A 26,105-nucleotide genomic window follows, 5' to 3' on the forward strand; every position below is an offset into this window, starting at 1 on the left:
AAAAAAAAACCTTAGAGCAAAAACAAGCCATTTTTATCTATAGTGCCCAGCTCTATTATGAAGACATTAATACCAAATAATTTATTGCAAAAATAAGGTCACAGCAAAACAATGACAACATCATAAATGTAGAATTTTATCTACTGTATTTGAACAGATGGAAGTAAGCAAACAGGCAAAATATCTTCTGAAACATGTCAAATCCATACACCTGGAAAATAAATGGAACACAATTATCTGGATCACAATGCAAAACTTACATTGACAAAATCACCACCCTGGATTATGAAGTCCTTTATTACCCTGACAATAGAACAGAACACACATTCAAACAATTCATTTGCAAGCTGCTTGAAACTCAGAATGTTCATTGAAAATGAAAAGTACATTGGTAACTCAAGCATTTAAATAAATGTTATTGAGTTTTAAGGTTATGATTGTAGTGATCGACCAATATGGGTTTTTGTAATGGCCGATGCCGATTTCCAGAGAGCAGGGTGGCCAATAGGATGACACAATGCCGATATATCACACAATTTAATATAGTAAATAAAATAAACATAAAATTGCAAAAAAAAAAAATATATAAACTCTTATTTAGCACTATATTTACTCAGTTTCACACTAAACTTTAACTTTGTAAAAAAGAATCCAAAAAATTATATTGGTACAGTAGATAGCAGTTTAGTCATCACATTTTAGTAATTTATTTGCACATGTAGAAATTGTTAATACATTAGGAAGAAGGAAATAACAGAACACACAGTAGTCCAGCAACCATGGATGGCATGTCCATGTTCGCAATCGTATTTTCTCCAAAAACACCAAATCAAACCAATTGCACATACAGTCAGGGCTGGATTGGTAATCTGGCATACCGGGCATTTTCCCAGTGGGCCGACGCACTTTGGGGGCGATCAGGGGAGGAATGGCCATTGGAAGAACCCAGCGGGCCGGTGGATCGGCCACAAAATGTGCTGAATGGGCCGCGATAAGACAACCCACCGGAGACAAAGGTTTTGACAATTCTGCACTCCCTAGCTATATCAAAATAAAATTGTGCAGCACGGATGAATTGGGAATTTCTGTCATCCACCAGCAGAATTATCTATCAAACTATATATACAACTATATCTAATCAACTTTTTGCATGTATATATCATTGTCTGTCTTAGCTGACAAATAGCAGTTCCCTGCCTTCCAATCACTGGCATTTAAAAGAGCACTCTAATAAAATGTGACATCATCTATAGCAACAAGGTCAACTCTGCCTTACTCTTATCTTAAGATTTCCTTGCTCTTAGCAGTTTTGTGAATGGGTGCCAAGCAAAAACTCCTAGCAAGGAACTCTTTGGAGAACTCATAGTGGTATGATAAAAGATCTTTGTGAATACGGGCCCAGAGTGTTGAACCTGCATTGAACCTGACATACATATAGTTTGATCATTGAGTCAAAAACAACAAAACTTTGAGCACATTCTATGAGACCAAAGCATACATTTTAGTGCCACATTATTTTGCCCATTTTGTTACTCTCCAGGAGAAACTTGTATGCCCTCATATAGAAAAGAGCACGCACCTCTTTTCATCAAACCATATAACTTGAGGTAAGTATATACAGGTCTCTACGGAATAATGGCCATTCCCCAATCTGTGGAACTTTTCAAACCAGGATGACCATTTTTCAACTATCCAATGAAAGTATGAAATCTCAAGTGTTGTAATCAGCGGGTGTTTCCAAACCAATCATAAAGTACTTTCTACATTGAATAAGTTAGTTTAAGCATGAACTTGAAACAGTTAAGTAAATTCTACATTTGTACTTCATTCAAACTAATCGCTAATGTGAGTAAATCTCACAGGTATATAAAATACGTTTACTTGACTTTCAAAACTGGTGTTCCCAGCATGCACTGGGCTTGAATAATTAATGAGCTTGCATGGTTTCAGTTTGCAAATTAAATTACACCATTTTTATTATTGATTTTGTTATGTTTGGTAACTTCTTGTTTTGTGATATCTGAAGTCAAAATCTGTTGGAATATTATGATGTTTTTTGCTGGCAATTACTCTCTCGTACACTTGCAGATGATGTCCTCTCCCGGAGCGTTGTCGATTTAACTCAGTGTGATTAATTTTACCCAAAATAACGTGCATGCCCACGGACCATAATAAGGAAGATTCCTGAGAAATGTAAGCTTGTAGTACCACCCGATTACTCCAGAGGGCAGTAAGTGAAGTTTCAGCTGTATGAGCAACACGCAGTTTATACAGTGAAGAAAAAACTTCAGTAGACAGAACAACACAAACATGCGTTACGTTCTTGCGTTCAAAACACTCGAAGGAACGCACATGCGATCTAAGGGATCTCAAGAAGTGTTTAAAGATTGAGTATTAAACTATATTTAACTTGACACAGTGTCCTAAACATTTTAGGTTTATGACGCAGCACACCCGAGATGTCTGACGCAGGTGTATATTGACGGGCCCTTAAACAAGCCCTCATAATAAATCTCAAACTGATTGAGAAATTCACTTGTGAAATGGATTGCTGTGAACTGTGTACCAATGATTGACTTATGATCAATAATATGGTATGTTACGACCCCCGAACTAGTCTAGGGGTTCGGGAGTCCAACATTTAGATGCGACAATAAAGAGGTATATATATAAGGCATGGTTTGTACAAAAGACCCAAGAATCCAACTCACTGTGCAAAAAGCCAACACCTTTATTCAGTATAATAAGGTCAATGGCAAAAGTGAAGTGAAGTGAACCAATCTATGACAAGCATAGATTAATAGATAGATATATATAAGATACAGAATTTCTGTAAGGATAAGTTGGACATCACAAAGAGAAAAGATAGACGTGAACGGCGCCAAAGAAAAGAAAGTAACAAAACCAAACGAAGTCTAGCTGTTAAATAACCTCTAATTCTCACTAAGAAAATAAAGAAGAAAACAAATAATCTTCAGCGTCCAAGACGCCCTACCTAATCTCCACTAATTATCAGAAAACAAAAATACAGGGAGTGGCACTCGCCCCTAACCTAGTGTATGTAGACAAAACGAAAACCCCTGCGTGTTGCAGTGTATGTCACGTGACATGCTTACCTGTCTATCTCTCTCTCCGCACTAGTAACATTCAGCGGTCCGCTGTATAACAAGCTACATAAAAAAAACCAGAGAATTGAACACAGGAAGAATTCACTCATACATTAATTCAACATCACACAGATCGAACGGGAACCACAGTCTTAACAGGGTATACAAAAACGCAAACAGAAAGCTGCGTGGTCTGAGTCTCAGCGAACAGAACCCCCATGGAAACATCGACGTGCCCTCTTATTACCCCCGGTGGCATTCCCATTGGCGACAGCGAGAAGGGATGACGTCAGCACTAACGATGATTGACAGGTCACTTGGCCAATCGCGGGTACCTGCAAAGCGAAAGTAACCGAGAGAGCGGGGAGAGAAACACAAAGGAACACACACACACAATACAGGAACGTAACATGGTAGTAAACAATATATTGTATTCTAAAGCCGCTTTTTGTATGGCCTAATCAATGATTAACTCTTCTGCTACAGGAATGTAAAGCATTGTAATTATCCGATTTTTAATATATATATATATATATATATATATATAATATATATATAATTATCATATAAATTAATTAATATAATTAATCAGGACACACATGTATATATATATATCTGATTACATACATTTATAATACGTAATGATATATATACATATATACATACGTACACACACATGATTCAGTCTCTCATGTTTTAGGTCAGTGGTTCCCAACCTTTGTTTCCTTAAAGCCCCCCTACTTAATTACAAAAAATTACCTCTGATAATGATTGGCTATGAAAGCGGAAGGAGGCAAATTTCATTTAGCCTCTGATTGCCCTTTTTTGGAAGCTTTTTGAATGGAACCAGATGATGTTGCTCCATTTGAATATCTATTTTGATCGATCAGTTTACTATTGAGAGGAGGCTTTATGCCATCAGCCTCCTCTGGCATTCATACAGTAAATTAACCTCACCTGTCTACACTGCCTGAAAGACAAATATATAGGAAAACATATTTTTTCATTTAAGGCATTGGAGTTGTGTATGTTAGTAAGTATTGGCTCAACCAAATGCAGGGCGGCTGGTCGGAGACGGCAAAGGATTAAAACAACTTTTAATTTTAATACATTTTTGCAGAGGCTGAGCCTCCCTTGTCCTCTCTGACCAGCAGTCCTGCATTTGGTTGAGCCAATGTTTCTCAAAAAGTGCAAAAGAGCCAGTGTTTACACTGTTCGAGGAAATCGACCTACTTATAGTTGTCTCTGCATATTAAGATGGATTAGGAGAAAAGTATAAACAAATAAAGAAATAAATTACACACTTCACCTAACACAACACTGACTAAAGTGTCTCACTGATTAAATGTGCCGACAGGAACACCATTCTTCCTGCATTGAAAAAGGATGCACATGCAAATGAACAAGACCAGGAACATTTCAGGATCAGGAAGAAAGAGCCGAGTAAACATTTGGACTGTAACCAGGGCTGGCCCTAGCATTTAGGGGACCCTAAGCAGATTTTAAAAATAGGGCCTCCCTGCCAACACGTTCACCTTAGTTGCATAGGGTTGTACCATAACCAATATTGGAGTACAACAAAAGGGAACACATGGATTTACTCATTGCATTTACCAGAAGGATTTGAATAACATATTGCCACACTGTAAATTGTTAAAAACACGTAAAGAGTAATTGTTACAGTGATGAGCTAATTTACATTTACAGACCTACTTCACAGTCAAACTCTGAGAGCAAAGTCAGAGCTGTGTTATGTGTAATGCTGCACATAATTAGAAGAAAGCTTCTACCGCTTTAAGATACATCCTATAATATTTTTATAATATGGAAGCTGGATTTTGCCTCAGAATAAAAATTTACTTCTCACAATTGTGACTTTATTTCCCTTAATTTACATTTAGTCATTAAGCATGATTTTGTATCCAAAGAGACTTACAAATGAGTAAAATAGTAAGCAATTTGTCATACAAAAGTCAACAATATCTACAGTATTGCGAAAGTCTATTTTTTTATTTTAAAGGTGCACTCAGTAACTTTTGTCTTTGTGTCATCTTGGACTTTCACTGACACCAAGCGGCTTGGATGCAGCATTTAAAATCAATAGTTTTCAATTTCAGATGCCATTGAAGAAATTTAGTATTCACAGTCAGCCATGATTACTTTAATCAATGAGTGAAAGAGTCAAGTAAAAGGACGGTTACTAAGATTGAGTAGTGCTCTTATTGGAAATCTTAGTGCAAATAGTCACCCTGCTGTACTAAACCCATGGTAGGGGGCCCCCGGTGGTTGCAGAACCTTATGCAGTTGCTTATGTCACTTAATATGCAGGACAAGAAGCTCGGCACCAACCGTAACAATATATTCTGTATGTGTGATTATAGGTAACGTGAATAAACCAACACAGCCTTTAATTAATCCACTTAAATTCCAAGACTGAATTATTTGAGTTCTCCCGTACAAAAAGTAAAAATAAATTTACATCTCTGTCTAGATCATTCATTGAAATCAACATATTCTTCTAATTGTATGTGGTGGTTAAAAAATAAATAAAACGCACCATGCCTTTTCACTTGCTAGCATTTGTACATGAAAGAACTTTGGAAACTTGAAACTTCTGCAGTCTTCGGAACAATGTCAGCAAACAGCTACATTTTCATTCGGCCCACTTCCTGAAGAAAAGTTAACCAATAATCCATTAAAACCAAACCTGATGGCAAACCAACAGGTGAGGATTTTCATTTATTGTGACCAAGTCATGCTGCACACATCAAAGACAACAAATAACTACAAAACTACATTAGTAAAAACTACTATAAAAAATACATTAGTAAAATAAATCATTCTGGGTGTCTTAAAAGACCTGTTTGTTTAAATGCATCTACTGAACGAATCTATTGCTGTGTTAGAATTGCAATACTATAGCTATACTCATTGGACACAAACGTTTGTGATGTGTCTAATAGCCTGGGTGATATTTTAATGTTTCTGTGTGATTTACCATTTAGGATATTCAATGAACAGTGAAGACGACGTGCTTGATGAGTTGAATATTGAGTGGTAAAAGGTATGCCTACAGTGGCAAGAAAAAATGTTCTGCATTAATTGCTCACAGAATGTGATCTCATCTTCACTGAAGTCACAAGTATAGACAAAGCACAATGTGCTTTAGCTAACAACACAAACAATTAAAATTTGTTCATGTCATTATTGAACACATCCCATTAAACATTAACAGTGCAAAAGTAAAAAGTAAGTGAATCCAAGGTTGAAGACAAAAAAGCTAATTAGTGTCAGGAGATGGCAAACCTTGCAATCAATTAATGAAATGAGATTGGAGGTGTAGGTTAGAGCTACTTTGACTTATAAAAAGCCCTCAAACATTTTGAGTTTGCCATTCACAAGAAGCATTTGTTTACATGGACCATGCCTCACAAAAAAAAAAAAAAAAAAAAAGAGATTTCAGAATACCTACAATCAAGAATTGTTGCTTTGCATAAAGCTGGAAATGGTTACAAAGTTATCTTGAAGAGCTTAGATACTAATCTGTCCACAGTTAGACACATTTTCTATAAATGGAAATGATTTAGTACTGTGGCTACTCTCTTAGAAGTGGCCATCCAGCCAAGATAACTCAAAAGGGCACACAGTAGAATGCTCAACGACGTAGAAAATAATTCAAAAGTGACAGACAGAGGAATTATTGGAACTAGTTAACATTTCTATTCATGAGTCTACTATACGGAAAACATTAAACAGTCATGGTGTCCATGGCAGAAAACCATGAAGGCAGCCGCTGCTTTCCAACAAAAACACTGCTGCATGCCTGAAATTTGACAAAGACCACCTTGAAACTCCACAACACTACTGGGAAAATGTTCTGTGGACTGATGAAACTATGGTTTAATTATGGGCACTGCATACCAACATAACATCATCCCAACTGTGAAGTACGGTGGAGGGAGCATCATGATTTGGGGTTGCTTTGCTGTTTCGGGGCCTGGACCGCTTGCAACCAGAGGGAAAAATTAATACCAAAGTTTATCAAGATATCCTACAGGATAATTTCAAGGTGGCTGAAGCTCAGTTGAAGTTGAGTGATGCCGCAGAAAATTGACCCTAAACATTAAAGTAAATCCATTACAAAATGGCTTAAAAAAATTTACAAAATCCACCTTTTGGAATGGCCCTGTCAGGGCCCAGACCTTAACCCAATAGAGATGTTGTGGAACTACCTCAAGAAAGCTGCTTACACCAGACATCCTAAGAATATGGCTGAGCTGAAGCAGTTCTGCAAGGAAGAATGTTCCAAAATTCCTTCTGAATGTTGTTCAGGTCAAATCCACAGCTACAGGAAACACTTGGTTATTGTTGGGAAATGAGGATTGGCCAGTTACTAAATCCTAGGGTTCACTGTGCACTATGGTCCACAGCACTGTGAATGTTTAATAGGCTGTGTTCAGTAAAGGCATTAAAGATTATAATTGCTTGTGTGTTTGTTTTTACTTGTGACTTTGATGAAAATTAGATAAAATGTTATGACCAACTAATGCAGAAAAACAGCTAATTCCAAAGAGTTCACATACTTTTTCATGCCACTGTATCTAGAACAAAGATAGTGCTTTGTAGTGCTTAATTTGCCAGACAAATCTGCCCATGGTAACTAGCTAATTGATTAGTCCTGGAAACTCTGACAGGATCCAAAACAGAAGCAAATTAGAGCATGTGCATGAAATGTTATTAGTTGCATAGTTATAGAGTGTCTCCCCAAGAAATCTGGAATAATATGTATTAGGGCAGCACAATTTATCGAAATGAAATCGAAACCGCGATATGACCTTTTGCGATTATTTAATTGCAAAGAATGCAATTTAATTAAATAAATAGTCTGCTCCCTTCAAAGTTTATTTGCGCTGCTCAGTCCAGTCTATATTAAGTTAGAGCATTGTTACAGTGTTTTCAGAGGGGTTCTGTGCTCCACAACTCCCTCTCATGCTTGGAGTAACAAAAGTTACTGAGAAAGCTTATATTTAACCAGTTTTGACAGCTGCTGATAAATTAAATGATCAGCATCGATTGATGAGATGAAAATCGGAGATCGGTGTCAGATGTTAAAATCCTGATTGGAGCATCCCTAATATTCAAGTTGACTGTGTTTAAAAATTAATGATGATGATTAGTGGGCTAAGATCCTGTCACAAAATGGACAAAAACAGGTACACGGTGGATGGTTACATTTGGATATGAAGAAGACTTTGTTTCACTGGATCACATTTGTTTGTGGTTGAACTGAAAAAGGTCTCAGTTTGGTTCTTTCTAAGAGGGCTCAAGTGTGAAAACCCCAGTAGCCTTTTTGCAGTTGAACATGTGGAAAACATTACCATCATAATCGTAATATTTTTCAAAATAAATCGCAATATGACTTTGTCCAAATCGTGCAGTCCTAATATGTATCTAACAAAATCAAGAGAAATTCACAGCTGCAATGTCCTGTTGGTGTAATTATTAATAAAACTATTACTTATTAATAGACATTCCTGGTCAAAACATGAAGAAACTGATCAGTTCATGTTATTCCAAAGTAAAAAAGATGTCACGTTTGATTAATGTTTGTTTGTTTAAAAATTTGACTTGCTCTGCCTCTGAAATTTTTTCTTTTTGACATCATCTAAGAAACACAGGCTTTGCATAATGTTAACCAATAACCAAACAGCTATTTAGGCTTTGTTTTAAACTCCCCATTCAGGTTTGGCTTGATTGTGGTATGAAACGCCCATTTTTAACAATCCAGTCAATTACAGGTTCACCCCACCAACAAATTTTCAGGAACTGCCACCAACTGTCCATATGGTCCCAATTATTAATAAATGTAAAGCATAAGGCCCCAGTCTCTAAGGTGTTGCTATATGATCTCTCCTGTAACTAGAGCTCAGGTCTCCACCTATAGCTTAAGGGACTCTATATAGAAACACAAAGACATCAAGTGTGAACTGATTAATGTGCGGAATCATGCAATCCTACCTGCATGATTAGACAAACCCTAAACAAAAACAAACCTTAAGCCTCAGTCAAGGTTGTTAACCCACAGGTGAATTGCAAAATGTGCAGTGCATGTTGTAAAATAGGCAATATAGCTTGCAATAAATTCTTTATTGTTCTAAAAATACAGTTGCATGGGCAAAGTCCACAAAGTAAGGACCGCCCAGTTATTGGTGATCCACCCACGAAAGAAGCTTTTACGGAAAAATGGGCGAGGTTTGAAGAACATGCTGTGACAGAAAAGAAGCCGGTCTCATTTTCTCAGAAAAAGTTGACAGATACACTGGAATTTGATGGAGCAATTAAACGTATATCAGGATCACAGCAACTACACACGGTAGAAACTGTTTTATTACACTGCTGTCATCTGAATATGTTGCTAGGATTAGGATTGATAGATAAGCTTTAACTAGAAAGATAAATATTTTGCATTGCATTCTGTGTTAAAACATATTTATGATATTCTTTGGAAGAAATACTACATTTTCTACAAGTAATGAATGGAATTTATCTATTGCACATAAGGCACACTATACAATCCTGCTGGTCAGGTTTGTATAGAAACTTGTCTTTGGCATGCTGTACATCTCTTTGTCATCAGATCACAAGACAGAAAGCTACAAATACTTAACTAAACACTAGAAGATCAAAAGTGTGGTTAGTGGTAATTGCCAAGGCAAGCATCCCTATTACTAGTTGTGTCCCAAATCAAAGACTTCTGCACTATTCTATGCCATTTTGTATTGAAAAGATTGAGTAGTGTTTTCACACTGAAATGCAAAGAAGAGTACTACAAGTACCTGAATTATGTACTTGACTGAAACAATGAAAACAGCTCCTTGTAAATGTGAGTGGAAAACTTTACAATGACCCCATGCTGTCTAAATATGTACTTTATTTGAGATAAAAGTGTTGGACTGAGTTTGGCTAACAAGACAAATAATAAAAAAACATTAGTGTTCCAATTGGCAGAGTACTACACGACAAAATTCACACACTACGTACATGGCTAGTGCATATAGTGCGACTTTTGGTCAGACCTTAGTACTTATACTTGGCTCTTCTTTTGAACAAAACCCTAACCAGAAGGATTACATTTTGGCACATATCTTGTCAAGTATATATCATATCAAGTGATCAAACTTATAATTTGGCAGATGATAAAATGGGTGGAAACCAAAATTAGGGACCAGAACATCATAGACACTTGAGGAAACTCTTTTGACTTGGGTCAGTAAGCAACCATTTGGTAAACACCCCGCCAGAACACCAAGCAATGCTCTAAAAAATCAAACCATCTGCCTAGCAATCCCAAAATCATGCTCTAACATGTAGAGGACCACCTTGGAAGAATGGAAGCTAGTGCTTAATAAATAATTGCGATTATGAAGATTAATCGTCCAATGAGGTTCAGTAGCCGCTCACTATCTGACTAACATGATATTGTTATGTCCTGAACAAGACAGCACTGACAATGCAATACAGCTATTGACCGAACACAACAGCAACTCCGACAGCAACATCATTGCTGTTTATTTATGTACTATGTAGTTAAATGTTTTTTCATGTTTCATAATGTTGTCACCAGCAAAAAAGTGTGTCTTCTTCTTGATGTTTTTTTTTGCCGGTTGTCAATCCAGTTTATGGTGCTTTACCGTCACCTACTAAGCCAGAGTGTTGAGAGTCACAAAGTCTTTCAGTGGAGTCAAACGTCAGCTGAAGATGATGAAATTTCATCTAAAGAGGTTACACTATTTTATAATTCAGACTACAAAATTGTTACAAAAGTAATTGCTCCACGACTTAACACTCTACTTCCTAAACTTAGAAAGGGAGGTTTTGCCTGGTTTTGTCAAAGGGAGATCTGTCTCAGATAATACTATGAGACTCTTTAATTTAATGGAAAAAGCTTTTGATAGAGTAGAATGACAATTTTTATTTTCAGTTCTTGCGAAATAGGATTACCAATTTACAAATGTTTTATTGGGTGGCACAATTAAGAAACATAGCAACTTATTTTTCGATCAGAGGAGAATCACTCGGGATTCAGTTGGAGCAGAGTCTCTCCTCACCTTTAGACTTACGTTCCTTAATTTTCTTGGAGAATTAAAAAAACTTAAAGCAAACTTTTTACTTTTCTAAATCATCTCCTATTCACTGAACAAGTACATTTTAAACATTATGTAAAAGGGAGTATGGTCATAAAACGGATTTATGCATGGAACTTCGTTGCGCCACAGATCAGAATCTGCCGTTGCTAGTTCAAAACAAATTATGTGTTCAAGCCTCTCAAAAACACCACTTTAGAACTACTAGTATCATGGCTTGGGAGGTTTCTAACATGTTATTGGAGAAACAAGGATGTGTGTGTGTATTATCTGAAGATAATGTCATTTTGATGAAATACATCCTTTTTTCTCAGTGGAAAAATAGCCGTTCAAGCGGGGGCATCCATCCCTATTTCACGGTAGCTGGTGCGCAAGAGTCATTCACTATAGACCACAATATATATATATATAAATATAAAGATAATATTTTTGGCCATATCACCCAGCACTATTAATCATACATTTACATTGTTGTTTTAGGAACCAAGCAAACCTGAATAGCTATTATATTACAATACATTATATTATATTATGTAATATTAAATTATTTCTTTGCACAATTCTTTACATTTACAAGTTATTTTAATGCTCTCTGATTAAACCCACGAGCACTTATTTTTTATTAGGGCTGTCAACAAGAGGAAACAATAAATACATAAAACATAAAGCACCATTATATTATTGCAAAGAACATTCCTGGGTGTTAAAAAGCGCTTCACGCTTCAATACACTTGCACTGATGCCACAGTATAATAACCCAGACACAAGCTATAATAACAGTGAAATACCACATTGTTTTTTTATTAATTACAGTTGTATGTAGGGTAGCAATATTCCCAGATAGTAGTTATTTGGCTGAACTCAGTGGTAACGTGGCTCAGGCCAGGGACTGTTCAAACAGATGGAAAACAACAGAATGGAACTCCTTTCCTGAAAAAGTGTTTAAAAAAACGTATTGCTTAATCTGAGAAACGTTTATGAGAGAGCAAGATGCATCAGCCAAAGACCTCCACCTACTGTAAGGGGCTGTTCACACCAAACGAGTCTGCAACAATCCATTTGTTTTTCTTTGTAAATGCTTGCCAGATGAATGTTTTTGTTCCGCTTTGTTTTTGTTTATGCAGCGGCTCTGTTTTTTTAGATGCTGTGTCTAATTAAAAAGAACTTTAAAAATCATATTGAGATACCGGTACCTGCTTTCTGTTAAACTGTATTTGTAGACTTTTTTTAGCACAAGATCGTTCTGAAGTCATTGTCAGTTCTTGGCACACATTCAAAATTCGAATTCGACAAACATTTGAATTTTTTATTTTAATCTGACAGTCCTATTTCATTCTATCACCTCCACAGATATGCTTTAGCCCACTACGCCACCACCACTAGCCCCAACGGTAGTCAAATCTTATGTATGTTACCAATCAACCAACGATGTGCAATGAAGTTAAAATTAGATGTAAACGGAGAAACAGAATTGAACGCTTTTCATTTCAAGGCTGCAGAAATAACAGGGAGTCTGTGATTATTTAATAGTGATTTGTCAAAGCGCAGCCCATCATCTGTGTCTTCCAAAAGTGTTTCCACCATCAAATATGGCTGCTCTTCATTTTGTATCACTAATTAATGAATAGCCCTTCTCTGACAGTGCTAGACTTATGATACATAGTATTGAAATGTGACTGTTATTGCTGGATTTCAAATAAGTTTTCAGTTATATACCAGTGGATTTGTCCTCAAGTTTGGACACTTTTAAGATATTTTGCTAGTTAGGATGCTTCTGTAATACTCTTTTCCTATCTGTAGTTAAGATAAGATAATGCACTTAGGAAATGTAATTCTGTAATGGCTTTTATCCTAAATGAGATTCTAACTGAAATTGCCTTGGTTACCAAACAGATAAGATTCTAAAGTTAGGAACTTTCTGTAACGCACCCCCTGAAGAGCATGTGAATAACCATTTCTGAGGCACGTGCCATCTGTGGAGGTTTTCGCCAAACTCACGCAAAAATACATTTTAAATTAACGATTGTTTAATGGCAAATGTTTTTGGTCATTGCGGGTTCATACACACTGTGTTAATGGCACACTGTGACACAGAGAAGATGGCACCCACTTTAAGCGCTGAACTGGTAATCCAAAGGTCGCTGGTTCGATCCCCACAGCCACCACCATTGTGTCCTTGAGCAAGGCATTTAACTCCAGGTTGCTCCGGGGGGATTGTCCCTGTAATAAGTGCACTGCAAGTCGCTTTGGATAAAAGCGTCTGCCAAATGCATAAATAAATACTGAACTCGATGGAGCGGTTTAGGATTTCCAAACTACAGATAAGATGCAGTGCATTCAGAAAATATTCAGACCCCTTCATTTTGTTATGTTGCAGCCTTATGCTAAATTGATTCTGCATCAATCTACATTCCATACCCCATAATAACAAAGCAAAAAACTGATTTTTGATAACTTTGCAAATTTATTAAAACATCACACTGACATATGTATTCAGACACTTTGCTATGAAACTTGAAATTTAGCTCAGGTGCATCCCATTTCTCTGGATCATCAGATACTTTGATTGGTGTCCACCTGTGGCAAATTCAATTGACTGGACATGATTTTGGAAACCTGTCTATATAAGGTCTCACAGCTGAAAATGCATATCAGAGCAAAAACCAAGCCATGAGGTCAAAGGAACTGCATGCAGAGCTCAGAGACAGGATTGTGCAGAGGGAAGGCTATAAAAAATTTTGGCTGTATTGAAGGTTCCCAAGAGCATAGTGGCCTCCATACTTCTTAAATGGATGTTTGGAACAACCAGGACACTTCCGAGAGCTGGCCACCCAGACAAACTGAGCAATTGGGGGAGAAGAGTCTTGGTAAGAGAGGTGACCAAGAGCCCAATGGTCACTCTGGTTGAGCTCCAGAGATCATGTGTGGAGACAGGAGAAACGTTCAGAAGGACAACCATCACTGCAACACTCCACCGATCTGGGCTTTATGGCAGGGTGGCCAGATTGAAGCCTCTCTTCAGTGAAAGACATGCAAAAAAGCACCTAAAGGACCCTGGAGACTGTGAGAATCAGGATTCTCTGGTCTGATGAAACAAATTTAACTGTTTGGCCTCAATTCCAAGCGTCATATCTGGAGGAAACCAGGCACTGCTCATCACCTGCACAATACCATCCCAGTGGTGAAGCATGAAAGTGGTAGCATCATGGTATGGGGTGTTTTTCAGTGGCAGGTACTGTGGGATTGGTCAGGGATGAAGGAAAGCTGATATGCTTAGATAAAGATATGCTTAATGAAAACATAATTCAGAGCATTCTGGACCTCAGACTGGACAGAAGGTACAACTTCCAACAAGACAATGACCCCAAGTACAAAGCCAAGATAACGCAAGAGTGGCTTAGGGACAACTCTGTGAATGTTCTTGAGTGGCCCAGCCAGAACCCGGACTTGAACCCAAAAGAACATCTCTGGAGAGACCTGAAAATGACTCCATCCTACCTGACAGAGCTTGAGAGGATCTGCAGAGAAGAATGGCAGAAAATCCCCAAATCCCCAAAAATCATCCAAAAAGACTTGAGGCTGTAATCGCTGCCAAAAGTGCTTCAACCAAGTACTGAGTCAAGGGTCTGAATACTTATTTCAATGTGATATTTCAGTTTTTTCTTTATAATAAATGTGAAAAGTTATCAAGAACCACATTAGAGGAGGTTATCCCACGTGACTCTACCCTCCCTAGTGTGGCGGGGCATGGTTGGACAAAAATTACACTAAATGTACAAAATGAAGCAAGATAAAGAGCAGACTACGCCACCCCGTTTCTATGAATGGGGAAATTTCATAAGACACACAGGTTCGCTACCACAGAGGACAAGAGACGTGGATATGAATACAAAACAATTTTTATTTTCACAACAATAATAAATTTAAAATGTATAAAAACAGGTAAGAGTTCTCACTGCTTCAGTGGGCGCCAGACCAAAAAATGGAAAATAAAAAGGAAAAACTTTCAGGCTGAGGCTTACCAGTAGGGTGGCTAGCTGCACAGTGAGTATCCTAAGACCACACCAACACTCACACACACTCACACACGCCAAGTGAGAGAAAGGCAAGTGCCAACGGCAAAACACTCTGTGAAGGAAACACCACAAAAAGGACAAGGACAGCTAGCTTCCCTACACCAGGGGCCACCGGTTCCTGAAACAAACAAAAAAACAATTTATTTCACAATCAACAGACACTCAATTAGAGTAAAGGAGGTTCCAACCCTGAAGAAGGTCAATAACTGGGGAATTACTGGCCACAAGTTCTACAGGCGGGTGTAACCCAGAAAGGTTTAACACCAAATTGCCAGTAAGGCCTACACAAACAATGGAGCAGCCAACTGCGATAAAAGCAAAAAATAATAACAAACAAAATAAATCAAACAATACAAAATGGAAATGACAATTAATTATGCTTCAAACAAATTAAATCACAAAACAAAAAGTAATTAGAAAATTCAACTAGGAAAAGCACAGGCCAAAGAAAACAACAAATTAACAAACAAACAAACAGTTGGTAGCGATATCGCAAAAGGTGGGGCTAAGGTACAACATTGAAAATTCTCACACTTAGTGACGGCCCTGAGACTAGCGACCCATCACCAAGACCACCAGTATTAGCGTAAAGCTATCTACAAAACAACAGAAAACAAATAGTCACACTGTAGTATGAAAAGCAGCAGAACAGACAGTGCAGTCTAAAAAGGTTGTCTAGGAAGCATTTGCCCCGCAGTCCACAGCGACGAACCGCTCCAGAGCAGATTATCGCACTAAAAATAAACAAAATGAATGAATGAAAGAAATACTCAACCCGATCATGCTCAAGTGGTTAAATATACATACCCGGTAGTAGAGCGTTAGACCCACAGATTATTTTCCTTCACTCACAGCTTCGTTCATAACAAGCAAACACAATGTACAGGTGCTCCATCTGAATGTACACATTAACTGAAATACGATAGAAGCATAAGTTACACAGAACAAACATTAGTCCGTTGAAATAGACATACCGGAGTTAAGACAGCCTGCACCCCAGAAGCAAAGTCGCACCAATCCTGGCCAGAACCTGGCTACAATAAATACACCAGCACTTTAATAGTGTGTGTACTAGCAGTAACATTAGCCAAACAGCTAGGTACATACCTCCCACAGAGCTGCACGCGCACGCAAAAGTGAATCTGACGATGACGCATACCCAGGTGGCCCGAACTCCGCCTTAAATAGGTCAGGGACAGCAGCCCATTGGCTGTCACACCCATCAGTCATTTAATAATCACACATAATAATAGGGTGGGTTCTAACCCGCCTTGCCACACTAGCAACCGGGCCAATTTGGTTGTTTAGGAGACTCAGCTGGAGTCACTCAGCATGCCCTGGGATTCGAACTAGCGAACTCCAGGGGTGGTAGCCAGCATCTTTACCACTAAGCTACCCAGGCCCCCAAAAATACATTTTTTGCATTGCTTATGACATAAGACAGAGAGACACGCAGCGATACAGAAAAAAAACAAAGCCGCACAAGACAACAAAACACCTGAATGGCATGTGCGCACATCACCAAGACAATGAGGCGATATACACACGGTAACCAACATACAAGACGAGAGAATGCGCAGCAACGAGAAACAAAGAGATGCCATGGATTCTCACACTAAACAAAACCAGACTGTACATCGCGAGGCAAATGCCACGCAATGCACGCAGCAGGCGACAAAAACAAGACAGTTTGGCCACACAGTCACTTTCTTACAGAAAAATGTCTCATCTTGCACTACACAGATTTTTGCGCAGTCAAATGCTCTCTAGAATAAGAATATCCCTGCCCCCAATAATACCTTCAACCCAATAGCAAGTAGAAAATCATAATTCATGGCTCCATGCTGCAATTAAAAGGTCGAATTTTGCAACAATTTTCGGAGCCCTGGAAGTGATGTAAAGAAAAGGACGAGCCTTCTCATAATGTCCTTTTCAAACTTCCTGTTTTAAGAGGAACTACATCAAACAAAAAAGTAAATAAAACTGTGCTCGTCAAGCAATATTATGGGGTCTTTCCTGCAAACGGTTTTGAAATTAAGTGTTCACCAAGCACATTAAGGTGTGGTTTTTAGGTGTCATATTTATTGTATAAGTAGTGTATAAGCTCATTTCTAAAGGCTGGCCAATCTGTTGATTATTTTGTGTTTCAGGGCATCATCAGATAGAATGATTGCTGTTCTCTTGTCACCAGGACAAAACAAGACCAGTGTCCACGATGAGACGCTGCAGTACCTGCTCATTTTGTGCTCCAAAGTGGCTTTGAACACACGCCTTTTGATCTTCTGGATGCGCAGTATTTGCAAGTCACTCCTGGGCCTCTGCAGCATCTGTATGTACGGGGTGGACGTGCTGCTGGTTGGTGCAGTCTCCTGTACGTGGTTCTTCAGAGAATACCTACCTATCTCCACCTCCATGTGCTTTATCCTGGCACATAGCTCGGCCATCTACGCCCTGCTAACTTTACCACTGCTCATCGCTGGGGCGTTCGACTACACCACATACCCACACCTGGTTACTGAGCGCAGCTCCCAGTGGAGGACTGTTAGTTACTGCATTACAGTTGTGGTTATGTGGGCATCAGTGTGTGTATACTCCTACCACCACACCGACACACAACCCGTGGAGATTTACAAAGATGAACATTTTAAATTCTTAGTGTGTCATGTCCATGGATCTTCTGTAGTGCTTAATTTTAGTACAGTAGTATCCATTGCGGTAGGTCTCACACTTCTGCTGTATTCAAAGAAGCTGATTGGCTGTACCAGAAAAGCCAATGAAATAGCGGAACAAAGAAATAGTGCCTATAGTGAGAACAGTGAGAAACACCTGTACTTACCTGACAGTCTGGTTGAGGAAGGTAGAAATTGCGAAATTCAAGAAAGTTCCCCTCCTCTCTTTGCCAGTTTGACTCTAGGCTTTGCTGTCAACTGGTTGCCCTACCTGTTCATGTGCGTAGTATTTGACTTGATGGGTTTTCTAGTTCCAGCTTATGCCAGTGTTAATCTCTTATGCCAACAGTCTACTGGTTGGCATTGCCTTTTGGTTCAAGAGCGACAAGACTGGACCTTTCAGCAAATTCCCAGATGATTTTTGTTTGTGGAGCATCTACTGGCACTTGAGTAAAGGAACATCACCAACTATTGACGCAAAGCTGTTGCAGGGACAATACATAATGACCTCTACACCTTTTCAAGAGGTCTAGTCTGTTTCGACTAGGTTTCAAGGATGTTATGATGCTCCCTTGCAACCATGCATGTTTTTAGCAAAACAAAATCTATTCAGGGTTTCAGCAGGTTTTATGAAGCTAAATGTAAGACTTTGTAAAGATCTTTTTAAGACCAGCTAAAGAAAATGGAATCAATGTGTGTGTGTGTGTGTGTGTGTGTGTTAATGAGGGATCATTAAAATTGCATTTTGTTTTTGTTTAGTACTGCCCCGAAGAAGCTATTTGACCTAACACATCCTCACATATATTCCACATCACAAAATAGTAACTGAATTTACACACATGATCCTGTTAAGACGTTTACATGCCCTTGGTTTCTAATATGGTGTGTTGCTTTCTCGATGATCAATTACTGTTTGTGTAATAATTGTTCATGAATCCCTGCTATGTCCTGAGCAGTGAAGATGTCCACTTTTCTTAAGAAAACAAAAAAATCCAACTACAATAAATCTATTTGTTTTCTCAGCATCTTCTTCCCAACAGTGGCTGTATATGAGGTCCAGATTTTGACAATTGAGAGACTAATACACAACCATGTAGCATTTGAAGGGCAATACTACATAAAAAATATAATCTCATATAGGCTATTTGTTTACATTCTGAAAGGGGTGTGGAAACTTATAAAAACAAAAGGATTATGCAAACTTCTGCACTTAACTGTATAGGCTACATAGTTTGTGAAAATGTATATTTAATTTTAGATTTAGTTTTTTCACAATTTAACCACATTTTTAGCTTTTTTAAATGTACAAATTCCATGTAGCCTATCCTGTCCATATGATGTCATATTGCCTGTGTAATTATGAAATGACTTGTCATGTCAGGTACACATTTTAACAATTCACAACATTGTAACCAAAAATTCAAAATACAACCCCCACATCTGAACATAAAAGTGCTTGTACTACGTAAAAACTGCAGTGTTTTTGTCTGATTTACCTCCGTGCTCATGGTGAAATGAACATTACAGAAAAATATTCACGTGCTTCACGAAGTAGTTGGGCTTCTTTCTGCTCGTTGTTGAAAACACATTTTTTATTGGTGCATTTCTACTTGTGTTGACTGACAAAGAGTGCGCGCCAAGTGTATGACGTCATTGCCATGGTATCAGATATATTTCAGCAGATTTGCAGAAACTAGAGTGACTACAGACTAGAATGAAAGTATCATCAAATCAACATGCAAAGCTTCGAAATTGGTTCTCTTTTCTGCAAATGATACCAAAGACAATATCGAGAAGGAAAATTATTACATCGAATGTAAGCAGAAAAAAAATCAGTGAGCCTACCAGCTGAAACCAGGACATAATTACTATGTTTAGAGAACTGTCAGGACACACCTCTTCAAAAAGGGGACGTCTGGTGACCCTACTTAAACGCAACGAGAAAACAATCCCTCATAAAACATTTAATGCCAAAACCTTATGAATTAAAGACTTGTTGCTCCAATTAAAGACCTTATTTTACAGAAGGGCGAATTAAAATTTTTAAGACCGCGGAAGCCCTGTCTATTGCTCTGTTCCAAAATCTAGTGGGCTGCCTAGCAAGCTAATATTTTAAGGCATCACAGGCAAGCTCCCAATGCGAATGCTATTCCAAAAGGTAGACAGCATAATTTTGCAGAATTGAGGCCAAAGTAAACATCAGTATTCTGCATGCCAGTGCGTCTCACGCACAGTGCTACTAGCTATGTGCTAGTGATGCAAATGTTATCAGCACAGTATGCCCATACTTTCCGCATGAAGCTCTGTTTTTCTAAATTTGCACCTGCCGATGACTGTTCTAAAGAGTATCACAAAACAGCTATAGTGTGCATGCATTATGAACATACATGAACAATAGTATTTTATAACCAAGATTAATAAATGTTGTTAAATGTATATCGTTCATTGTTAGTTCATGATACCTAATGCCTTAACTAAGTGTAAAAAGCTCTTCGTTCGGGGCAATGGAGGAGTCAGGAGACAGCAAAGCAAGTTCAGGATTTAACATTTTCGGGTTTACACACACTTCAAGGTAACCGTAGATACACACTACTTTACAATTAAATGGAAAAGCACTCTCTCTTTCGTAGCTGTTGTGCTGTCTTGTTTACATTCGGCGTGCCGTTTATGTCTCCCTCCGCATCACTATAACAAGAGGGGTTAGGGCGCTCTCTCTCTCTCTCTCTCTCTCTCTCTCTCTCTCTCGACCACGTCCCCACGCCACACTAAGGTTAAAACATAAAACCTTATTGTGAGGTGTTGACAACTATGTTATGGAAATAAACTGCTTATCACTTTACAATAAATGCAATCTTTTCTGACAATTTTTCTTCATGACTTTATTTAAAAATTATTATGTTTTCTTTGTATAAACTGTTATGAATTAACAATATCAAAATGCTCACTGCCCAGCTATAAGAAACAAAATTAATGGTATTGTGATGCTACTTGGTGTTAGGGATGGGCATTCATCAATAATTTGGTATTCGAATATTTCAGCTAATAAAAAAACGAATACTCGAATATTCTATTACTTAAATGAAGGTAATTAATGAGAAAGAGATGTTGTAAAATATTTTTTTTGTAATAAAGGTTGCGTCACCCTATAAAAAAATACAAGCTTCTAATTATATCCAAAACAAGCTTATATCATGTCCTGTGTTTTTAAAAAAAAATACAATATATATAATGAAAGCATTTATGTTTACGCAAAGCGAAGAAAAAGAAACCGGTGATAAAAGTAGACTGATGCAATTAACATACAGGAGGAGTATAAACACTCAGGCTTATAATAGTTATGTTTATATTGTATCTCATGTCATGTTTTTGTTCTGAAATCAAGCATATCAACGTGCTCAGTAAACTATACTCATTTGTAAACACCAGTTTAATAGATGGAATGTCCCGTACCTCAGCTAGCATAGTCTTTCTCGGATGTCTGTTGTTTACAGAAGCATCGCAGGAATTAGGTTGTAACAGGGAGGCTGCTTTCTGACGAGCTGCATTTATACGGGAGTAAAGAGTACACCTCTTATCCAGTACATTTAAACAGGAACCCAGCTTTCTCGCAGCTTTAAACAGGAACCCAGCTTTCGATTTGCCTATGATTTGAGGGTTTTGTCGTCGATCTCCACAAAACTGCTTAAAATCTTGTAGTGTAAACTCGGCATAAAGGACTTGCATTTTTTTACAACACCAATCCTCAATCCTTAGTCTTGAATTGTGTCTTTTTTAATTGCATGGCTCTGGATTTCTGAGTTGGCCTAGAGTGGCTCACATTTGTTTGTACTTATAGGGACAGGCTAGTTCAATTAAGAATAAATATTTTGTCATTATTTTCTGACCCTCATGTCGTTCAAAACCTGCATGATGTTCTTTCTTACGTGGAACACAAAAGGAGATGTCAGGCAGAATGTTACAGTCCTGATATACTTAAGTTCTTCATCAAGGGGTAAAAAGAAGTTCTAAACAGTGGAGCAATGATATATCAATTGCGAACATTCAGACACTGGCCACACTGATGTGGAAAATGTTATGAAGAGCATTTCAATATGAGGACGCTACATGTAAAACCTTAAAAATGTGTCATCAACGACTTAGTGCCTCATTCTATGAGTAGAATTCACAAATTCGCTATTTTAACCACTTGATGATGATTTAAAGTAATATATTTGCAGCAGAAAATGTTTTATTTGTCTTGTTTACATTGTGAATTCATGACGCAAAAGCAGTAACATGCTAAACGCGGCTATAATATGTGCCGATTACACTTTTATTGTCATTTTGATTACACTGATAATACTGCAAAGATGGATGTATAAAAGTGTTCATGTTCAGAATACTGACAAAGAATGGCGATAGAGAAATATCTTTCTTTGGGCAGGTGTGTGAATGGCTTTCAAGGCAAATGGCACATGAGAGAATGTGCAATTGAGAGTATTTGTATAGATTTTATTTCTTTTTTAGAATAACTAATAAAAATTAAAAAAAATTACATGACATGGTCTTGGAAAAGGTCTCTATGCAAACTGTTGTACAGATGTAGGTTTGTACTAGTGTGTTCATGTTGAATACTGACTGCATATGTGAATAACTGTCTTTCTTCAGCAGAACACAAATTAAGATTTTATGAAGAGCTCTGTCAGGTCCTTATTATGGAAGTACATGGGTACCAGCATTCTGACGGTCCAAAAGTCATATTTATGCAGCAATAAAGTAATCCATGCGGCTCCAGTCGATCAATGCATGTCTTCTGAAGCAAATCGATAGGTTTATTTAAGAAACAAGTCGATAATTAAAAGTTTTTAACTTGCTCTTCCATCCAGGGCTCTGATGCAGTTTGAAATGGCCGAACTCTCGTGTGACGTTCTTTCTTCTGTTGTAAGTAAGCAACACTTCCGAATTCTTGTGCGAACCCGCCGATGCACTTACGTCATGTGACAGCTTCTTGATGCATCAGCTGCTGGCAGGAAGCTCTTTTTAAAAGTTTATAACATTTTAATTATCTATTTCTTTTTTACACAATCGAATCGATTTGCTTATGAAGACATTCATTCATCGACTGGAGTCATGTGGATTACTTTTCTGCTGCCTAAATATGACTTTCGTTAAAGTGCTTGCACCCGTGTACATCCATCATAAGGACCTGACAAAGGCTCTATCTTCTTCTAAATATCTACATTTGTCTTCTGCTGAAGAAAGACAGTCATACACATCTGGGAAGGTATCAGGGTAAGTGGATGAGAGAATAAACATTTTGGGGTAAACTATTCCTTTAAGTTCAGTCACAATACTTATCCTACATACACTGATATTGTAAGACTATATCCTGTTTTATTATACACTGGGGTGCAAATAGCATATACCACTATTTACAGTGTAAATATCATCTACTGTAGCCTACCATACCTTAATTTGGTAATTTTTTTCTTTCTTATTAATTTGAACAAAAATTAAATATATTAATATGTGCATGAGATGTGTGTTTAAAAAAAAATATTTTTGTGCATCTGATGTAGATATTCCTCTGCAGATAAACTACAGTTGATAGTTATGCTTTTGAATAAATAGACTTGCTTAGATATTGATGTTGAGTGTGTTGGGATAATTGTACTTGTAGAGTGGCCCAATTTTGAAAATATGCTTAGGGCATTCAAAATGCTATGGCCCAGAGCAGCATCAACATTCTTCAAAATGTTTTTGCGTGTTCCACAGAAGAAAGTCATACAGGTTTGGAAACCTGTTTTGTATGTTGTTTTACAAATAAAACAATTACTATGAATATGCCACTGTAAGTCATTGCTCACTCATGCCAACATTTAGCATGCTAACTCATGCTATTGCTAGCTATTACTTAATTGGATGAGATTCAATTTGTTTTGACATGAACAATTCTAATATGGTTACTCAATTCAATTAAGTTCTTGCTAAAAGTTTTTGAGTAGAACATGTGTTAAATAATAAAAAAAACGTTTTCAAAAGGTGTGAAAACAATGTGGGCAGTTGAATTAAGTGTGTCTGGCTCAAAGCAAAAACATACTAGATGTCATGTTTCACCGAAAAACAAAAATAAACTAGATTTCCTGAAGAAAATGTGAGTGGTGCTTGCCGTGGCAAAACTAGTCAAACAGCATGTTGTAACTTGAAAAGAACAAAAATTATGGTCATAAATAAATCAACCCAGAAGTCTGTACGATTTTCTGGTGCAGAAATATGTGATTTGTTACTCGGTTGCTAGGGTAAGCCCATGTGGTTGCTATGCAGTTACCTAGGTAATACAATACATGGCTGCTTTCCATCCTGAGTGAAATAAGTCAACCCGGAAGTCTGTACTATTTTCTGGTGCAGAGATATGTTATTTGTTACTCGGTTGCTAGGGTAACCCCATGTGGTTGCTAGGCAGTTACCATAGTGATACTTATCAAGTGTCCTTGCCATCCTGATTGAAATAAACAACCCAGAAGTCTCTACGTTTTTCTGATGCAGAGATATGTGATTTGTTACACGGTTGCTAGGGTTACCCCATCTGGTTGCTATGAAGTTACCAAGGTAATACAATACATGGCTGCTTTCCATCCTGAGTGAAATAAGTCAACCCGGAAGTCTGTACTATTTTCTGGTGCAGAGATATGTTATTTGTTACTCGGTTGCTAGGGTAACCCCATGTGGTTGCTAGGCAGTTACCATAGTGATACTTATCAAGTGTCCTTGCCATCCTGATTGAAATAAACAACCCAGAAGTCTCTACGTTTTTCTGATGCAGAGATATGTGATTTGTTACTCGGTTGCTAGGGTAACCCCATGTGGTTGCTAGGCAGTTACCATAGTGATACTTATGAAGTGTCCTTGCCATCCGGATTGAAATGAATCAACCCAGAAGTCTGTATGATTTTCTGGTGCAGAGATATGTTATTTGTTACTCGGTTGCTAGGGTAACCCCATGTGGTTGCTAGGCAGTTACCATAGTGATACTTATCAAGTGTCCTTGCCATCCTGATTGAAATAAATCAACCCAGAAGTCTGTACGTTTTTCTGATGCAGAGATATGTGATTTGTTACTCGGTTGTTAGGGTAACCCCATGTGGTTGCTAGGCAGTTACCATAGTGATACTAATCAAGTCTCCTTGCCATCCTGATTGAAATAAACCAACCCAGAAGTCTCTCTGATTTTCTGGTGCAGAGATATAGTTATTGCTAAACGGTTGCTAGGGTACTCTGTTTAGTTGCTAGGGAGTGGCTTGGCAGCTGCCAATCATGAAACGCCAAAGGCTGCTTGTCAGTATGAATGATATAAACCAACTCCCATGCCTCTGTGACATTCAGAATGGAAGATATCCCTCTATGGATTTTGGTTGCTAAGGTGCATGACAATGGTTGCTAGGGAGGGGCTAGGAAGTGTTGAGGTGATTCATGATTGGCTGTTTTCTGTCCCGAGTCAAACGAGACCACCCTTGTGTTTCTATGACACTTCTATCCGGAGATATCCCTTTGATCTTTTTCAATAGAAGTCTATGGGACTTGTTGCTAAGGTGCTCTAAATGGTTGCTAGGGCGTGGCATGATAGCGTAACAATGATCCTGAGAGACTGATTGGTCATCAGAGTAAAATGAGCCCGCCCACTCGTCTCTATGACACTTTGATCCAGAGCTATGTTCAATACAAAATCCCTATGCCATTTCATTTCATGGGCCGTCCTACACCATTATAAGTCAATTGGGGCATTTTTGGGCAGCTCCTGCCCCCCAGGGGTGCAACTTTTACCCCATATTGAGGTATGCTCTTACAGAGCCTGCCAGCCTCTTCAAATGTGGCAAATCACACGTTTCTGCGAAATCCTCGCTCGGAGGTGTGACACCTCAAAATTTGTCGCAATGTTAAGTCTATGGGATTTTTTGGCCGCTTTTTTGCCCCTGGGGCAAACACCATACCCCCGATCGCTTATAAAAGTCATAGCACACGTGTCCTCAATAGGCCGTTCGATTTGATACCTAATTCGTGGGTCTACGCCAAACGGTGCGGGACGAGTTAGGTGCCGAAGTTTTGTTAAGAGATATAATATTAATAACTAGA

The 26,105-nt window shown here is 38.1% G+C and overlaps 1 pseudogene; it reads left to right on the top strand.

Annotated features, from left to right (window-relative positions):
• Nucleotides 1–9,383: 9,383 nt before the first annotated feature.
• LOC127621276 (probable G-protein coupled receptor 160) lies at nucleotides 9,384–19,446 on the top strand (annotated as a pseudogene).
• Nucleotides 19,447–26,105: the final 6,659 nt, after the last annotated feature.

This window comes from Xyrauchen texanus, chromosome 27, assembly GCF_025860055.1.
Source record: "Xyrauchen texanus isolate HMW12.3.18 chromosome 27, RBS_HiC_50CHRs, whole genome shotgun sequence".
In the NCBI taxonomy this organism is placed as follows: domain Eukaryota; kingdom Metazoa; phylum Chordata; class Actinopteri; order Cypriniformes; family Catostomidae; genus Xyrauchen; species Xyrauchen texanus.